Raw genomic sequence first — 17,358 nt, 5'->3', positions numbered from 1 at the left:
TTATGCAATATATATGAAAGTTCATTCTAATTCCAAGAAATGAAAGAAGGCCTGTGTAGCAAGACTATATTCATTTGGCAAGAAGTGATAACTGCAGATATAAGAAATTTGGACTTTATTCCAAGACTAACAGGAAGAAACTGAAGGGGGTTGGACAATCAGCAATGAGAGAAGATTTATGCTTGAGTGAGTTAATTTTAGCTGCTTTGTTAAAGTAAATTGCGAGTCAGTGACACAGGTTAAGAATGTATGGTAGGAACCCAGCCTAAGGAAAACTGCATTGACTCAAGAACGTGGCATTAAACATGAAGAAGTGTGGACACTTCCTAGGAATAGTTATAATATTTAAGTAACAGAACACAATGATAGTGAAAGGGAGGGGGAATGGAAAGGAATTCCAGTAATTGTGATGTACAGATTTTTGGCTTGGTCAACTTGGAGACCTAATGTATATACCAATAAATAAAATAAAAATATTTGATTAGGACATGTTCATCTTGAATATGCTAAGATTGCAGTATTTGTGCGACATGTAGGCTTGGATAAATGACAGTGGTAAGGCAAAACAAAATGTATTAATTCCAGTAATGCATTATTCTAAAATAACTAAGTTGGTAAAAAGCTTTAGAATTACAGAAAAATACAGATATATATTTTAGTTTAGTACAAGTTTAGCACAAATGTATTCTCAATATATATCATAGAATCATTCCATTACATCAGTATTGGCATTTATTCAGGCTCATGTGATAGAGCCTAAGATCTTTGCAGTTAATCTGACAAAGTTAAATGCACTTTGGTTTTAAATTTTTATTCTTTTACTCTTTATATTTGTACATATGATCATATTTATTTGTGAACATTTTTAGACATAAAGAACAAACTACTGACTTCAGGTACTTGTTAAAATCTGTAGAGTAACTGATGTTAGAATTGGGAACTATTCTAAAGAATTAATGTATGTTAAAATTTAATGTTGAAAAGTATAAAATATTAAACAGTTATATATTTTAAGTATATTATTAAATGTTATATTTATAATATAAATATATATAAATGTATAATATCCAATATAATATACATTTATATGCCAGTATATTATATTTACAGTTATATATTAGTAAATATTATATGCAAAATAATTTGTTGCACATAAATTAATAACAACAGAAGTTGATTAAACACTGGGATTTAAATGAAATTCAATGAAATTTGATTAATTCAGCCATCATCTATCTTGGGTAAAATTTAAGATCCTAAACATGTCTACTCTATTCATCTTTAATTGGAGCCTGGGAAAGCCCAGAATGCTACAATCTTCTAACGCAAAGGAAATAAGTAATTATTAATCTGAATACTTAAAATAGGAGATCAGTCATGTTTCTTTGGTTTATTTCTAAAGCAAACATCCTAAAATAATCCCTAGGACTAAAACAAAATGTAGATTATAGAATAGCCAGGTGTCCTGGCCATATATTCCAAGGTTATCCAGAGTAGTGTGAAAAGTTTTTCTGAAAATGCTTTAGTTAATAATATTTTATGTAATAACTTTATTTCAATATACCACTTAAACTTGTAAATAATTCTCTCATTGCATTTATACCAAAAAATCACAATAAAAAATCCTCTATTTTAAGGAATCTTCCCATTGTTACAGAAAAGAATGATTTCAGCTGAATCTTTGTTCATAACTTCAAGACCACATTTTCCTTAAATGTAATGAGGCATATGAAAATTTCAAGTGAAAAGTAACTTATATACATCTTATTAATATTATCTACAGACTGAGAGAAGACATACTTTTCAAATATTATATTGCATAAAAAAGGAAGAAAGGACTAGAAATATGTGTAAAAATATCAATAGTTTATAAAAATTACTTCCATAAAATATGAATTGGAATTTTAAATGCATTAACAGACATACTCAGAAAAAATAGGCAAACTGTTCATTGCTATTCAGCACTTAACCAAAACTTTGGGCAAATTTTAACTGAAACACCAAATATCACAATTTCACAAATGATCTGAAGATCAAATAATTCATCAAATTAATGAATAAAATAATTTTTTAAAAGGTAAAAGAAACTGTGATAAAAAGAGTTAATATTGACATATGTCAAGACCAAATAATATCCTGCAACTTTACTATATTCATTGATTAGCTCTAGCAATTTTCTGGTAGAGTCTTTTTTTTTTTTCATTTACTTTTATTAGTTGGAGGCTAATTACTTTATAATATTGTAGTGGTTTTTGCCATACATTGACATGAATCAGCCATGGAGTTACATGTATTCCCCATCCCGATACCTCCTCCCACCTCCCTCTCTACCCGATCCCTCTGGGTCTTCCCAGTACACCAGGCCCGAGCACTTGTCTTATGCATCCAACCTGGGCTGGTGATCTGTTTCACCCTAGATAATATACATATTTTGATGCTGTTCTCTCAAAACATCCAACCCTCGCCTTCTCCCAGAGACCAAAAGTCTGTTCTGTACATCTGTGTCTCTTTGTCTGTTTTGCATATAGGGTTATCATTACCATCTTTCTAAATTCCACATATATGTGTTAGTATACTGTAATGGTCTTTATCTTTCTGGCTTACTTCACTCTGTATAATGGGCTCCAGTTTCATCCATCTCATTAGAACTGATTCAAATGAATTCTTTTTAACAGCTGAGTAATATTCCATGGTGTATATGTACCACAGCTTCCTTATCCATTCGTCTGCTGATGGGCATCTAGGTTGCTTTCATGTCCTGGCTATTATAAACAGTGCTGCGATGAACATTGGTGTGCACGTGTCTCTTTCAGATCTGGTTTCCTCAGTGTGTATGCCCAGAAGTGGGATTGCTGGGTCATATGGCAGTTCTATTTCCAGTTTTTTTAAGAAATCTCCATACTGTTCTCCATAGCAGCTGTACTAGTTTGCATTCCCACCAACAGTGTAAGAGGGTTCCCTTTTCTCTACACCCTCTCCAGCATTTATTGCTTGTAGACTTTTGGATAGCAGCAACCCAGAGATAAATCCAAGAACCTATGGACACCTTATCTTCAACAAAGGAGGCAAGGATATACAGTGGAAAAAACACAACCTCTTTAACAAGTGGTGCTGGGAAAACTGGCCAACCACTTGTAAAAGAATGAAACTAGAACACTTTCTAACACCATACACAAAATAAACTCAAAATGGATTAAAGATCTAAATGTAAGACGACCAGAAACTATAAAACTCCTAGAGCAGAACATAGGCAAAACACTCTCTGACATAAATCACAGCAGGATCCTCCATGACCCACCTCCCAGAATATTGGAAATAAAAGCAAAACTAAACAAATGGGACCTAATGAAACTTAAAAGCTTTTGCACAACAAAGGAAACTATAAGCAAGGTGAAAAGACAGCCCTCAGATTGGGAGAAAATAATAGCAAATGAAGCAACAGACAAAGGATTAATCTGAAATATATACAAGCAACTCCTGCAGCTCAATTCCAGAAAAATAAATGACCCAATCAAAAGATGGGCCAAAGATCTAAACAGACATTTCTCCAAAGAAGACATACAGATGCCTAAAAAACACATGAAAAGATGCTCAACATCACTCATTATTAGAGAAATGCAAATCAAAACCACAATGAGGTACCATTACACGCCAGTCAGGATGGCTGCTATCCAAAAGTCTACAAGCAATAAATGCTGGAGAGGGTGTGGAGAAAAGGGAACCCTCTTACACTGTTGGTGGGAATGCAAACTAGTACAGCCGCTATGGAGAACAGTGTGGAGATTTCTTAAAAAACTGGAAATAGAACTGCCATATGACCCAGCAATCCCACTTCTGGGCATACACACTGAGGAAACCAGATCTGAAAGAGACACGTGCACACCAATGTTCATCGCAGCACTGTTTATAATAGCCAGGACATGGAAGCAACCTAGATGCCCATCAGCAGACGAATGGATAAGGAAGCTGTGGTACATATACACCATGGAATATTACTCAGCTGTTAAAAAGAATTCATTTGAATCAGTCCTAATGAGATGGATGAAACTGGAGCCCATTATACAGAGTGAAGTAAGCCAGAAAGATAAAGATCCTTACAGCATACTAACACATATATATGGAATTTAGAAAGATGGTAATGATAACCCTATATGCAAAACAGACAAAGAGACACAGATGTACAGAACAGACTTTTGGACTCTGTGGGAGAAGGCGAGGGTGGGATGTTTCAAGAGAACAGCATGTATATTATCTAGGGTGAAACAGATCACCAGCCCAGGTGGGATGCATGAGCCAAGTGCTCGGGCCTGGTGCACTGGGAAGACCCAGAGGAATCGGGTGGAGAGGGAGGTGGGAGGGGGGATCGGGATGGGGAATACATGTAACTCCATGGCTGATTCATGTCAATGTATGACAAAACCCACTGCCATGTTGTGAAGTAATTAGCCTCCAACTAATAAAAATAACTGAAAAAAAAAAATAAAAAATAAATAGTGCTACAATGAACAATGTGATACATCTGTCTCAATTTTGGTTTCCTCAGGGTATATGCCTAGTAGTGGGATTGCTGGGTTATATAGTGGTTTTATTCTTAGTTTTTTAAGTAATCTCTATGCCATCTTCTACAGTCACTGTATCAATTTACATTCCCACAAACAGTGCAAGTGTGTTCCCTTTTCTCCACAACTTCTGTAGCATTTATTGCTTGCAGACATTTTGATGAATGCCATTCTGACTGGTGTGAGGTGATATCTCATTGTAGTTTTTATTTGCATTTCTCTAATAATGAGCGATGTTGAGCATGTTTTCATGTGTTTGTTAGTCATCTGAATGTCTTCTTTGGAAATATGTCTGTTTAGGTCTTTTTCCCAATTTTTGATTGGGCTTTTTTTTTTTTCCTGGTATTGTGTTGTATGAGCTGCTTGTATGTTTTGGAAATTAATCCTTTGTCAGTTGTTTCATTTGCTATTATTTTCTCCCATTCTGAACATTTTCTTTTCACCTTGCTCATAGTTTCCTTTGCTGTGCAAAAGATTTTAAGTATAATCAAGTCCCACTTCTTTTCTTTTTATTTCCGTTAGTCTAGGAGGTTCGTCACAGAGGATCTTTCTTTGATTTATGTCATAGAGTGTTCTGCCATTGTTTTCCCTAAGACTTATAGTTTCTGATATTACATTTAAGTCTTTAACCCATTTTGAGTTTATCTTTGTGTATAGTGTTAGTAAGTTCTAATTTCATTCTTTTACATGTAGCTGTCCAGTTTTCCCAGCACCATTTATGGAAGAGGCTACCTTTGCCCCATTGTATATTCTTGCTTCCTTTGTCAAAAATAAGGTACCCATAGGTGTATGGGTTTATTTCTGGGCTTTCTATCATATTCCATTGGTCTATATTTCTGTTTTTGTGCCAGTACTATACTGTCTTGATGACTGTAGCTTTGTAGTATAATCTGAAGTCAGGAAGCTTTATTCCTCCAGGTCTATTCTTGTTTCTTAAGACTGCTTTGGCTATTTGGGGTCTTTTGTGCCTTTAAATTTATTTTTTTATCACCAAGATCAACAAAATTTATTAATGATAACTGACATTAACCAAATTCTTACTATATGCTTTCTAAGGCTGTCCTCATTTTATTTTTATTTTTTTAATTTATTGTCAATGTATGGCAAAACCACTACAATATTGTAAAGTCAATAGTCTCCAATTAAAATAAATAAATAAATTGATCTTTCAATTTATTAATATGTTGTATCACATTGATTTATTTGAGTATATTGAAAAATCCTTGCATCCCTGGGATAAATCCAACTTGAACATAGTGTATGAGCTTTTTGATGTGTTGCTGAATTCTGTTTGCTAAAATTTTGTTGAGGATTTTTGCATCTATGTTCATCAATGATATTGGCCTGTAGTTTTATTTTATTTGTCTTATCTTTGGTTTTGGTATCAGGGTGATGGTGACCTCACTGAATGAGTGTGGAAGTGTTCTTTCCTCAACAATTTTTTCAGAGTTTCAGAAGGATAGCTATGAGCTCTTCTCTAAATGTTTGATACAATTCTCCTGTGAAGCCATCTTCACAGGGTGTGGGGTTTTGTTTTTTGGGAGATTTTGTAGCACAGCTTCAATTTCAGTGCTTGTAACTGGGTTGTTCATAATTTCTATTTCTTCCTTCTATTTCTTCCTAAATCCCAGTCTTGGAAGATTGAACTTTTCTAAGAATCTGTCCATTTCTTCCAGGTTATATATTTTATTGCCATATAGTTGTTCATAATAGTGTCTCATAATCCTTTGTATTTCTGCATTGTCTGTTGTAATATCTCATTTTTCATCTCTAATTTTGTTGATTTGGTTCTTCTCTCTTTTTTTCTTGATAAGTCTGGCTAAAGGTTTGTTCATTTTGTTTATCATGTCAAAGAATCTGCTTTTAGTTTTATTAATCTTTACTAGTGTTTCTTTCATGTCTTTTTCATTTATTTCTGCTCAGATCTTTATGATTCTTTCCTTCTACTAATTTTAAGTTTTTTTTGTTGCTGTTGTTGTTGTTCTTCTTTTTCCAGTTGCCTTAGGTGTAAAATTAGGTTGTCTATTCAATGTTTTTCTTGTTTCTTGAGGTAGGATTGTATTGCAAAAAAATTCCCTCTTAGAACTGCTTTTGCAGCATCCCATAGGTTTTGAGTTGTCGTGTTCTCATTTTCATTTGTTTCTAGAATTTTTTTGATTTCCCTTTTGATTTTTTTCAGTAATCTGTTGGTTATTTAGAAACGTGCTGTTTAATCTCCATATGTTTGTGTTTCTTACAGTTTTTTTTCCTGTAATCGATATCTAGTCTCATAGTGTTGTGATCAGAGAAGATCCTTGATATGATTTCAATTGTCTTAAATTCACTGAGGCTTGATTTGTGACCCAAGATGTGGTCTATGCTGGAGAATGTTCCATGTGCACTTGAGAAGAAGGTGTATTCTGCATTTGCGTGGAATGCCCTGAAGGTATCATTGAGATCCATCTCATCTAATGTATCATGTAAGACTTGTGTTTCCTTATTAATTTTATGTTTTGATGATCTCTCCATTGGTGTGAGTGGTGCTACTGTCAATTCCTCCTTTTATATCTGTTAGTGTTTGTCTTATGATTGAGGTGCTTGCTCCTATGTTGGGTGCATAGATATTTACAATTGTTATGTTTTCCTCTTTGATTGATCCCTTGATCATTATGTAGTGTCCTTCCTTATCTATTGTAATCTTCTTTAATTTAATGTCTATTTTGTCTTATATGAGGATTGCTACTCCAGCTTTCCTTTGCTTTCCATTTTCATGGACTGTATTTTTCCATCCCCTCACTTTTAGTTTATATGTATCTTGAGGTCTGAAGTGGGTTTCTTGTAGCCAGCATATGTATGGGTCTTGTTTTTGTATCCATTCAGCAAGTCTGTGTCTTTTGGTTGGAGCAGTTAATCCATTTACATTTAAAGTAATTATTGATATATATTTTCATATTGCCATTTTCTAATTCTTTGGTGTTGATTTTGTAGATCTTTTTTCTTCTATTGTATTTCTTGACTATAGAAGTCCATTTAACATTTGTTGTAAAGCTGATTTGGTGGTACTGAATTCTTTTAAAATTTCCTTGTCTGAAAAACTTTTTATTTCTCCATCAATTTTGAATGAGATCCATGCCGGGTAAAGTAATATTGGTTTTAGATTTTTTCCTTTCAGGACTTTAATTATATCCTGTCATTCCCTTCTGGCCTGAGGAGTTTGTGCTGAAAGATCAGCTGTTAAGTGTATGGGGTTTCCTTTGTAAGAGTTACTTGTTGCTCTTCCCTTGTTGCTTGTAATAATCTTTATTTGTGTTTAGTCTTTGTTAGTTTTTTCTTAGTCTTTTTAAAAAATTATTTTAATTGGAGGCTAATTTCTTTACAATATTGTGGTGGGATTTGCAATATGTTCACATGAATCAGCCATGGGTATACAGGTGTTCCCCATCCTGACCCTCCCTCCCTCCCCATCCCATCCCTCAGGGTCATCCCAGTGCACCAGCCCTGAGCACCCTGTCTCATGCATTGAACCTGGACTGGCAATCTATTTCACATATGATAATATACATGTGTCAATGCTATTCTCTCAAATCATCCCACCCTTGTTTTTTCCCACAAAGTCCAAAAGTCTGTGTTTACATCTCTGTCTATTTTGCTGTCTCACATATAGGGTCATCACTACCATGTTTCTAAATTCCATATATATGCATCAATATTCTGTATTGGTGTTTTTCTTTCTGACTTACTTCACTCTGTATAATAGGCTCCGGTTTCATCCACCTCATTAGCACTGATTCAAATGCATTCTTTTCCATATCTGAGTAATATTCCATTGTGTATATGTACCACAGTTTTCTTATCCATTCGTCTGCCTATGGACATCTAGGTTGCTTCCATGTCCTGGCTATTGTAAACAGTTTTGCGATGAACACTGCTTTTTGGTATTTGCTATCAATTCTCTACCTTTAAGAATCCAATCTTCAGTACCCATTTTTACTTAGGAGTGTGATTACTGGCTTGATTGCTCTCTCCCCTTTTGACTCTCCTTTTTCTACCCCAGGTTACCTCCATCTCTTCCCTCCACCTTCTCTTCTCTACTTAGCTCTGTAAATCTCTTTCAGTGTTCCAGGCTTTGGAGAACACTTAGTGAACTGATCACAGGCTAGATTGGTCTTTCTCCATTTGACTCCCCCTCCTTTCCTCTGGGTCACCTCTAGCTCCTTCCACCCTCTTCTCTTCTCTATGGGACTCCGTGAATATCTCTGAGTGTTCCAGACAGTGGAGGACAAATAAGGAATTGATTGATGGCTAGATGGCTCTCTCCCCTTTTGGTTCCCCTTCTTCTCCTCCTGGTCACATCTATCTAATCTATCTACCACTTCCCTTTTGTCTTCTTCATGCAACTCTCTGAAGCTCTCTGGGTGTCCCCCATTGTGGAGAATCTTTTCACCATTAACCTGGGTGTTTTATCATCAGTGCTGTACAGATGGAGAAGTCTTGAGGCTACTGTAAGAATAAGACTTAAAGCCAGAGGCAGGAGGCTTAAATCCAAAACTTGAGAACACCAGAAAACTCCTGACTCCAGGGAACATTAATTGACAAGAGCTCATCCAAAAGCCTCCATACCTACACCGACACCAAGTTCCACCTAAGAGCCAACAAGTTTCAGAGAAAGATATACCAAGTGAATTCTCCAACAATGCAGGAACATAATCCTAAGCACAAAAATACAAGCAGCTAAAAGTCACACCAAACCCATAGACACCTCAAAACTCATTATTGGACACTTCATTGCACTTCAGAGAGAAGAGATCCAGCTCCACCCAATGGAACATTGACACAAGTTTCCCTAACCAGAAACCTTGACAAGCCACCCGTCCAACCCCACCCACAGGGAAGAACCTTCAAAGTAAAGAGAAACTGCAAAATTCCAGCATACAGAAAGTCCACCCCAAAGACAGCAATCTAAACAACATGAAAAGGCAGAGAAAAACTCAGCAGGTAAAGAAACATGATAAAAGCCCACCAAACCAAACAAAAGAGGAGGAGATAGGGAATACACCTGAAAAATAATTCAGAATAATGATAGTGAAAATGATCCAAAATCTTGAAAACAAAATGGAGTTACAGATAAATAGTCTGGAGACAAGGACTGAAAAGATGCAAGAAAAGATTAACAAGGTCCTAGAAGAAATAAAAAAGAGCCAATCAATAATGAATAATGCCATAACTGAGATCAGAGCACTCTGGAGGAAACCAACAATAGATAACTGAGGCAGAAGATAGAATAAGTGAGGTGGAAGATAAAATGTTGGGAAAAAATGAAGCAGAGAGGAAAAAAGAAAAAAGAATTAAAAGAAATGAGGACAACCTCAGAGACCTTTGGGACAATGTTAAATGCCCCAACGCTCGAATCACAGGGGTCCCAGAAGAAGAAGACAAAAGGAAAGGCCATGAGAAAATATTTGAGGAGAGAATAGTTGAAAACTTCCCTAAAATGGGGAAGGAAATAGTCACCCAAGTCCAAGAAACCAAGAGAGTCCCAAACAGGATAAACCCAAGGTGAAACACCCCATGACATATATTAATCAAATTAACAAAAATCAAACACAAAGAAAAAATATTAAAAGCAGCAAGGGAAAAACAACAAATAACCCACAAGGGGATCCCCATAAGGATAACAGTTGGTCTTTCAATAGAAACTCTTCAAGCCAGTAGGGAATGGCAAGACATACTTAAAGTGATGGAAAAGAAAAACCTACAACTGAGATTACTGTACTTAGCAAGGATCTCATTCAAATATGAAGGAGAAATCAAAAGCTTTACAGACAAGCAAAAGCTCAGAGAATTCAGAACCAGCAAACCAGCTCTTCAACAAATGCTAAAGGATCTTCTCTAGACAGGAAACACAGAAAAAGTTTATAAACTCGAACCCAAAACAACAAAGTAAATGGTAACAGGATCATACTTTTTAATGTTACCTTAAATGTAAATGGTTTGAATGCCCTAACCGAAAGACAAAGACTGGCTGAATGCATACAAAAACGAGACCCCATATATGCTGTCTACAAGAGACCCACCTTAAAACTAGGGACACATACCGACTGAAAGTGAAGGACTGGAAAAATATATTTCACACAAATGGAGACCAAAAGAAAGCAGGAGTAGCAATACTCATATCAGATAAATAGACTTTGAAATGAAGGCCATGAAAAGAGAAAAAGAAGGACACTACATAATGATCAAAGGATCAATCCAAGAAGAAGATATAACAATTATAAATATATACGCACCCAACATAGGAGCACCACAGTATGTAAGGCTAATGCTAACAACTATGAAAGGCGAAATTAACAGTAACACAATAATAGTGGGAGGCTTTTATACCCCACTCACACCTATGGATAGATCAACTAAACAGAAAATTAGCAAGGAAACACAAATATTAAATGATACAACAGACCAGTTAGACCTAATTGATATCTCTAGTACATTTCACCCTAAAACAACGAATTTCACCTTTTCTCAAGTGCACACGAAACATTCTCCAGCATAGATCACATCCTGGGCCATAAATCTAGCCTTGGTAAATTAAAAAAAATGAAATCATCACAAGCTTCTTTATGATCCAATGTGGTAAGATTAGATGTCAACTACAGGAAAAAAAATATTAAAAATACAAAATATGGAGGCTAAACGACACACTTCTGATTAACCAATGAATCACAGAAGAAATAAAAAAAGAAACCAAAATATGCATAGAAACGAATGAAAATGAAAATGCAACCATCCAAAACCTATGGGATTCAGTAAAAGCAGTGCTAAGGGGAACGTTCCTAGCAATACAAGCCTACCTCAAGAAACAGGAGAGAAATCAAATAAATAACCTAACTACACTTAAGGCAACTTGAAAAAGAAGAAATGAAGCACCCAAGGGTTAGTAGAAGGAAATAAATCTTAAAAATTAGGGCAGAAATACATGCAAAATAAAAAAAGGAGACCATAGCAGGCATCAACAAAGCTAAAAGCTGGTTCTTTGAGAAGATAAAAAGACAAACCATTAGACAGACTCATCAAGAAAAAAAGGGAGAAGAGTCAAATAAAAAAAATTAGAAATGAAAATGGAGAAATCACAACAGACAACACAGAAATACAAAGGATCATAAGAGACTACTATCAGCAACTATATGCCAATAAAACGGGCAACTTGGAAGCAATTGACAAATTCTTAGAAAAGCAAAATGTCCCAAAACTGAACCAGGAAGAAAGAGAAAATCTTAACAGATCTATCACAAGCACAGAATTAGAAAGTAATCAGAAATCTTCCAACAAACAAAAGCCCAGGAACAGATGGCTTCACAGCTGAATTCTACCCAAAATTTAGAGAAGAGCTAACACCTATCTTACCCAAACTCTTCCAGAAAATTTCAGAGGAGGATAAACTTTCAAATTCATTCAATGAGGACACCATCACCCTAATATCAAAACCAGACAAAGATTCCACACAAAGAGAAAACTACAGGCCAATATCACTGATGAACGTAGATGCAAAAATCCTGAGCAAAAGTCTAGCAAAAAGAAGCCAAGAACATATCAACAAGATCATACATCATGACCCAGTGGGCTTCATCCCAGGGATACAAGGATTCTTTGATATTTGCAAATCAATCAATGTGATACACCACATTAACACATTAAAAAATAAAAACCATATGATTATCTCAATGGATGCAGAGAAAGCCTTTGACAAAATTCAACATCCATTTATGATAAAAAAAAAAAAAACCTCCAGAAAGTAGTCATAGAAGGAACATACCTCAACATGATAAAAGCCATATGTGACAAGCCCACAGCAAGCATTATGTTCAGTGGTGAAAAATTGAAAGCATTTCCCCTAAAGTCAGGAAGAAGACAAGGAGGCCCAATTACACCACTACTATTCAACATAGTTTTGGAAGTTTTAACCACAGCAATTAGAGAAGAAAAAGAAATCAAAGAATCCAGATTGGAAAAAAAGAAGTAAAACTCTCCCTTTTTGCAGATGACATGATCCTCTACATAGAAAACCCTAAAGACTCCACCAGAAAATTATTAGAGCTAATCAATGAATATAGTAATGTTTCAGGATATAAAATTAACACCCATAGATCCCTGGCATTCCTATACACTAACAATGAGAAAACAGAAAGTGAAATTAAGGAAACAATTCCATTTAACATTGCAATATGGATGTATTTAAATAAGTATTTAAAAGAATAAAATACTTAGGAATAAATCTACCTAAAGAAAAAAAAAAGACCTATATATAGAAAACTATAAAACACTGATCAATGAAATCAAAGAGGACACAAATAGATGGAGAAATATACTGTGTTCATGGATTAGAAGAATCAATACAGTGAAAATGAGTGTGCTACCCAAAGCAATGTATAGATTCCATGCAATCCCCATCAACTTACCAATGGTATTTTTCACAGAACTAGAACAAATAATTTCACAATTTGTATGGAATTACAAAAAGCCTCAATTAGCCAAGCAATCTTGAGAAAGAAGAAAGAATCTTGAGAAAGAAGAAGGAAGAATGGAACTGGAGGAATCAACCTGCCTGACTTCAGGCCATCAAGACATCAAGACATCAAGACAGTATGGTACTGGCAAAAAGACAGAGATATAGATCAAGGGAACAAAATGGAAAGCCCAGAGATAAATCCACACACCTATGAACACCTTATCTTTGACAAAGGAGGCAAGAGTATACAGTCATGAAAAGACAATCTCTTTAACAAGTGGTGCTGGGAAAACTGGTCAACCACTTACAAAAGAATGAAACTAGAACACTTTCTAACACCATACACAAAAATAAACTCAAAATGGATTAAAGATTTAAATATAAGACCAGTACCTATAAAATTCCTAGAGGAAAACATAGGCAAGACACTCTGTTGTAAATCATAGCAGGATCCTCTATGATCCACCTCCCAAGGTAATGGAAATAAAAGCAAAAATAAACAAATGGGACCTAATTAAACTTAAAAGTTTTTGCACAATGAAGGAAATTATAAGCAAGGTGAAAAGATAGCCTTCAGAATGAGAAAATACTAGCAAATGAAGTAACTGACAAAGAATTAATCTCAAAAATATACAAGCAACTCCTGCAGCTCAATTCTAGAAAAAAATTAGCAACCCAATAAAAAAATGGGCCAAAGAACTCTACAGACATTCCTCAAAAGAAGACATACAGATGGCTAACAAACACCTGAAAAGATGGTCAACATTACTCATTATCAGAGAATTGGAAATCAAAACCACAATGAGGTACCATCTCACACTGGTCAGAATGGCTGCTATCCAAAAGTCTACAAATAATAAATGCTGGAGAGGGTACAGAGAAAAAGGAACCCTCTTACACTGTTGGTGGGAATGCAAACTAATACAGGCACTATGGTGAACAGTGTGGCGATTACTTAAAAATCTGGAAATAGAACTGCCATACGACCCAGCAATCCCACTGCTGGGCATACACACTGAGGAAACCAGAATTGAAAGAGACACGTGTACCCCAATGTTGTCTTTGTTAGTTTGATTAATATGTGTCTTGGCATGTTTGTCTTTGGGTTTATCCTATATGGGACTCTGTACCTCTTGGACTTGGATGGCTATTTCCTTTTCCATGTTGGGGAAATTTTCAACTATAATCTCTTCAAAAATTTTCTCATACCCTTTCTTTCACTCTTCTTCTTATGGGACCCCTATAATTTGATTTTTTGTGCATTTGATATGGTCCCAGAGGTCTCTGAGACTGTCCTCAGCTCTTTCATTCTTTTTACCTTTTTCTGCTCTTCAGAAGTTATTTCCACCATTTAATCTTCCAGCTCACTGATTCGTTCTTCTGCTTCAGATATTATGGTATTGATTCCTTCTAGAGTATGTTTAATTTCAGTAATTGTGTTGTTTGTCTCTGTATGATTATCCTTTAATTCTTCTATGTCTTTGTTAATTGATTCTTGCATTTTCTCCATTTTGTTTTCAAGGTTTTTGATAGTCTTTATTATCATTATTCTCTATTCTTTTTCAGGTAATTATCCTATTTCCTCGTCATTTATATGGACTTCTGTGTTTCTAGTTTACTCCTTTATTTGTGCAGTGTTTCTCTGCCTTTTCATTTTTCTTTAAAGTTGTTGTGTTTGTGGTCTCCTTTTCTCAGACTTCAAGGAAAGTTGGATTCTTTCCTTGAAGAAGGTTGAATTCTTTCTTCATTTTGGTTTCTGCCCTTTCAAGTTTGGTCCATTGGTTTGTGTGAGCTTACTATAGCATGAGACTTGTGCTGAGTTTTTGGTTGTTTTTTTGTTATTCCTCTGATTTGCAATGCTGAGTGAGGTGGTACTCTAGTCTGCTGATTGGGTTTTTATTTTTGTTTTGCTTGTTGTTTAGATGAGTCATCCTTCACAGGGTGTTACTGATTGTTGGGTGATGCTGGGTCTTGTATTCAAGTGGTTTCCTTTGTGTGAGCTCTCACTATTTGATACTCCCTTGGGTTAATTTTCTGGTAGTGTAGGGTCTTGGAGTCAGTGCTCCACTCCAAAGTCTCAGGGTTTGATCTCTGGTCAAGAACAAATATTCCACAAGTGGTTTGCTGTAGCATTAAGGGAAAGTAAAACAAATATCCGGAAATGAGAAACCAGAGATGAACCCCAAACCAATGGCAGTTACAAAATCAGGCAAATAATTAAAATAATGGAATATACACATATACATACACACCCATGAGCAAAGTGAAAACAGTTCAACGAAAGTGAAGTATAGTAGATTGATTAGGCAAACAAATGAAAAAAAAAATTATATTTACCAGTTAAGAACAAAACTAACTTAAGCACAAACTGGAAAGCAAAACTAAAGCAAGGTGCCAAGTAGGGAATAAAGCAATGAAAACAAAACTAACAAATACTTTGAGAGGAAAGGAAAAAAAGAAAAGGAAGAAAGAATAGATCTGCAAAGATAAATAGAGGTAGATGAAGAAGATTTATATACATTAAAGATTAACTTCAAGGAGAAAAGAACAGTTGGAAAGGCAAATGAAGGAAGAAATGTAGGAAAAAATATAATAGGTTTAAAACAATTAAAAATTAAAATCATAAAACAGAGAAAAGAGGTAAAAACAGAAGAAAGAAAAAAAGGGGGGGGAGGGGAAGAAAACTCCACAGAACTGCAAAAACCCAATATAGAGGCAGAGGTTTATGACAACAATAAGAAGTGTGACTGAATATGCACATGTACATGTACACACATAGGCAAAATCAAAACAGTCCAACAAAAATAAAGTATGATAGTTTGACCCAGCAAACAAAGGAAACCAAAAATTATATCTACCAGAACAAAGCTAATTAAAGCACAAACTGGAAAACAAAACTAAAGCAAGTTGCCAATTGGGGAATAAACAATGAAAATAAAACTAACAAATACGTTGAGACGAAAGGAGACAAAGAAAAGAAAGAAAGAATAGATATGCAAAGCTAAATAGAGGTAGATAAAGGCAATGGCACCCCACTCCAGTACTCTTGCCTGGAAAATCCCATGGACGGAGGAGCCTGGGGGGGGCTGCAGTCCATGGGGTCCTGAAGGATCGGACACGACTGAGCTACTTCACTTTCACTCATTGGAGAAGGAAATGGCAACCCACTCCAGTGTTCTTGCCTGGAGAATCCCAGGGATGGGGGAGCCTGGTGGGCTGCTGTCTATGGGGTTGCACAGAGTCAGACATGACTGAAGTGACTTAGCAGCAGCAGCAGCAGAAAAGCAGATTTATATATATTACAGATTAATTGCAAGGGAGAAAATAGGAAAAACAGAGGAATACATGTAGGAAAAGTAGTAATAGGTTTAAAAAATTTAAAAAGAGAAAAGAAAAAAAAAAAAAGGCAGAAAACTCCACAGAACTGCAAAAGCCCAACGTAGAGGCAGAGGTTTATGACAACAGTAAAAAATGTGACTGAGGGTTAAAAAAAAAAAAAAAAAAACTCAAAACCTTAATTGATTTTCTAAGTGCCAATAAAATCAACAACTACATCAGAGGGGGAAAAAGGCGGGGGGGAGATAAACATCCTAAAGAATCTACAGAACAAATAAAAAAAATAATAATACTAAATGCTTTTCTTGTGTCATTGCTGTCAGAGTCCTTTCCTGTGCTGGGAATCACAATCCACCTTACCTCCCCAGAACTTCCTACAACACGTGCTAATCTCTGGACCTGCTTTGGGGGCAGCTCAGATTCTAATCTGGTCCTACTCCTGTGTGTTCTTGCCTCCAATGTCCACAGCTGTCAGAGCTAGTGCATTTTCTTTTGTGGGAGCTCTCCATGTCGTTTTATATATTCCATAGACACAGAGTCTGCCTAGTTGATCACGTGGATTTAATCTGCCGCTTATACAGCTCGTCTGAAGGTTTTGGGTCTTCTTCCTTAGTCACACTTCCCCTGGGTTTCAACTGTGGTTTTATTTCCACCTCTGCATGTGGGTCGTCCACTGGGGTTTAGCTCCTGAGGCTGCCCTGGAGGGCTTGGGTTTACCCTTGTGAGGGCCAGGTGTAGAGGTGGTGCAGCTGCTTGGGTCGCAGGGCTTCTGGCAGCACCATGTACTGTGAGGGGTTGGCATCTATGGCAGCAGGAAATATAGTGCTGTAGAAGGCTATGGCAATCTGTATTGGCCAATAAGCTCCAGTGTTCTTGCCTGGAGATCCCCCTCTCTGACAGAGAAGCATGGCAGGCCACAGTCTACAGGGTCACAATGAGTTGGACTGGACCAAAGCGACCATGTGCACATAAACACAAGAC

The sequence above is a fragment of the Cervus elaphus genome, chromosome X, assembly GCF_910594005.1.
Source record: "Cervus elaphus chromosome X, mCerEla1.1, whole genome shotgun sequence".
NCBI classification, from domain to species: domain Eukaryota; kingdom Metazoa; phylum Chordata; class Mammalia; order Artiodactyla; family Cervidae; genus Cervus; species Cervus elaphus.
Note: the sequence above shows the minus strand (reverse complement) of the source record.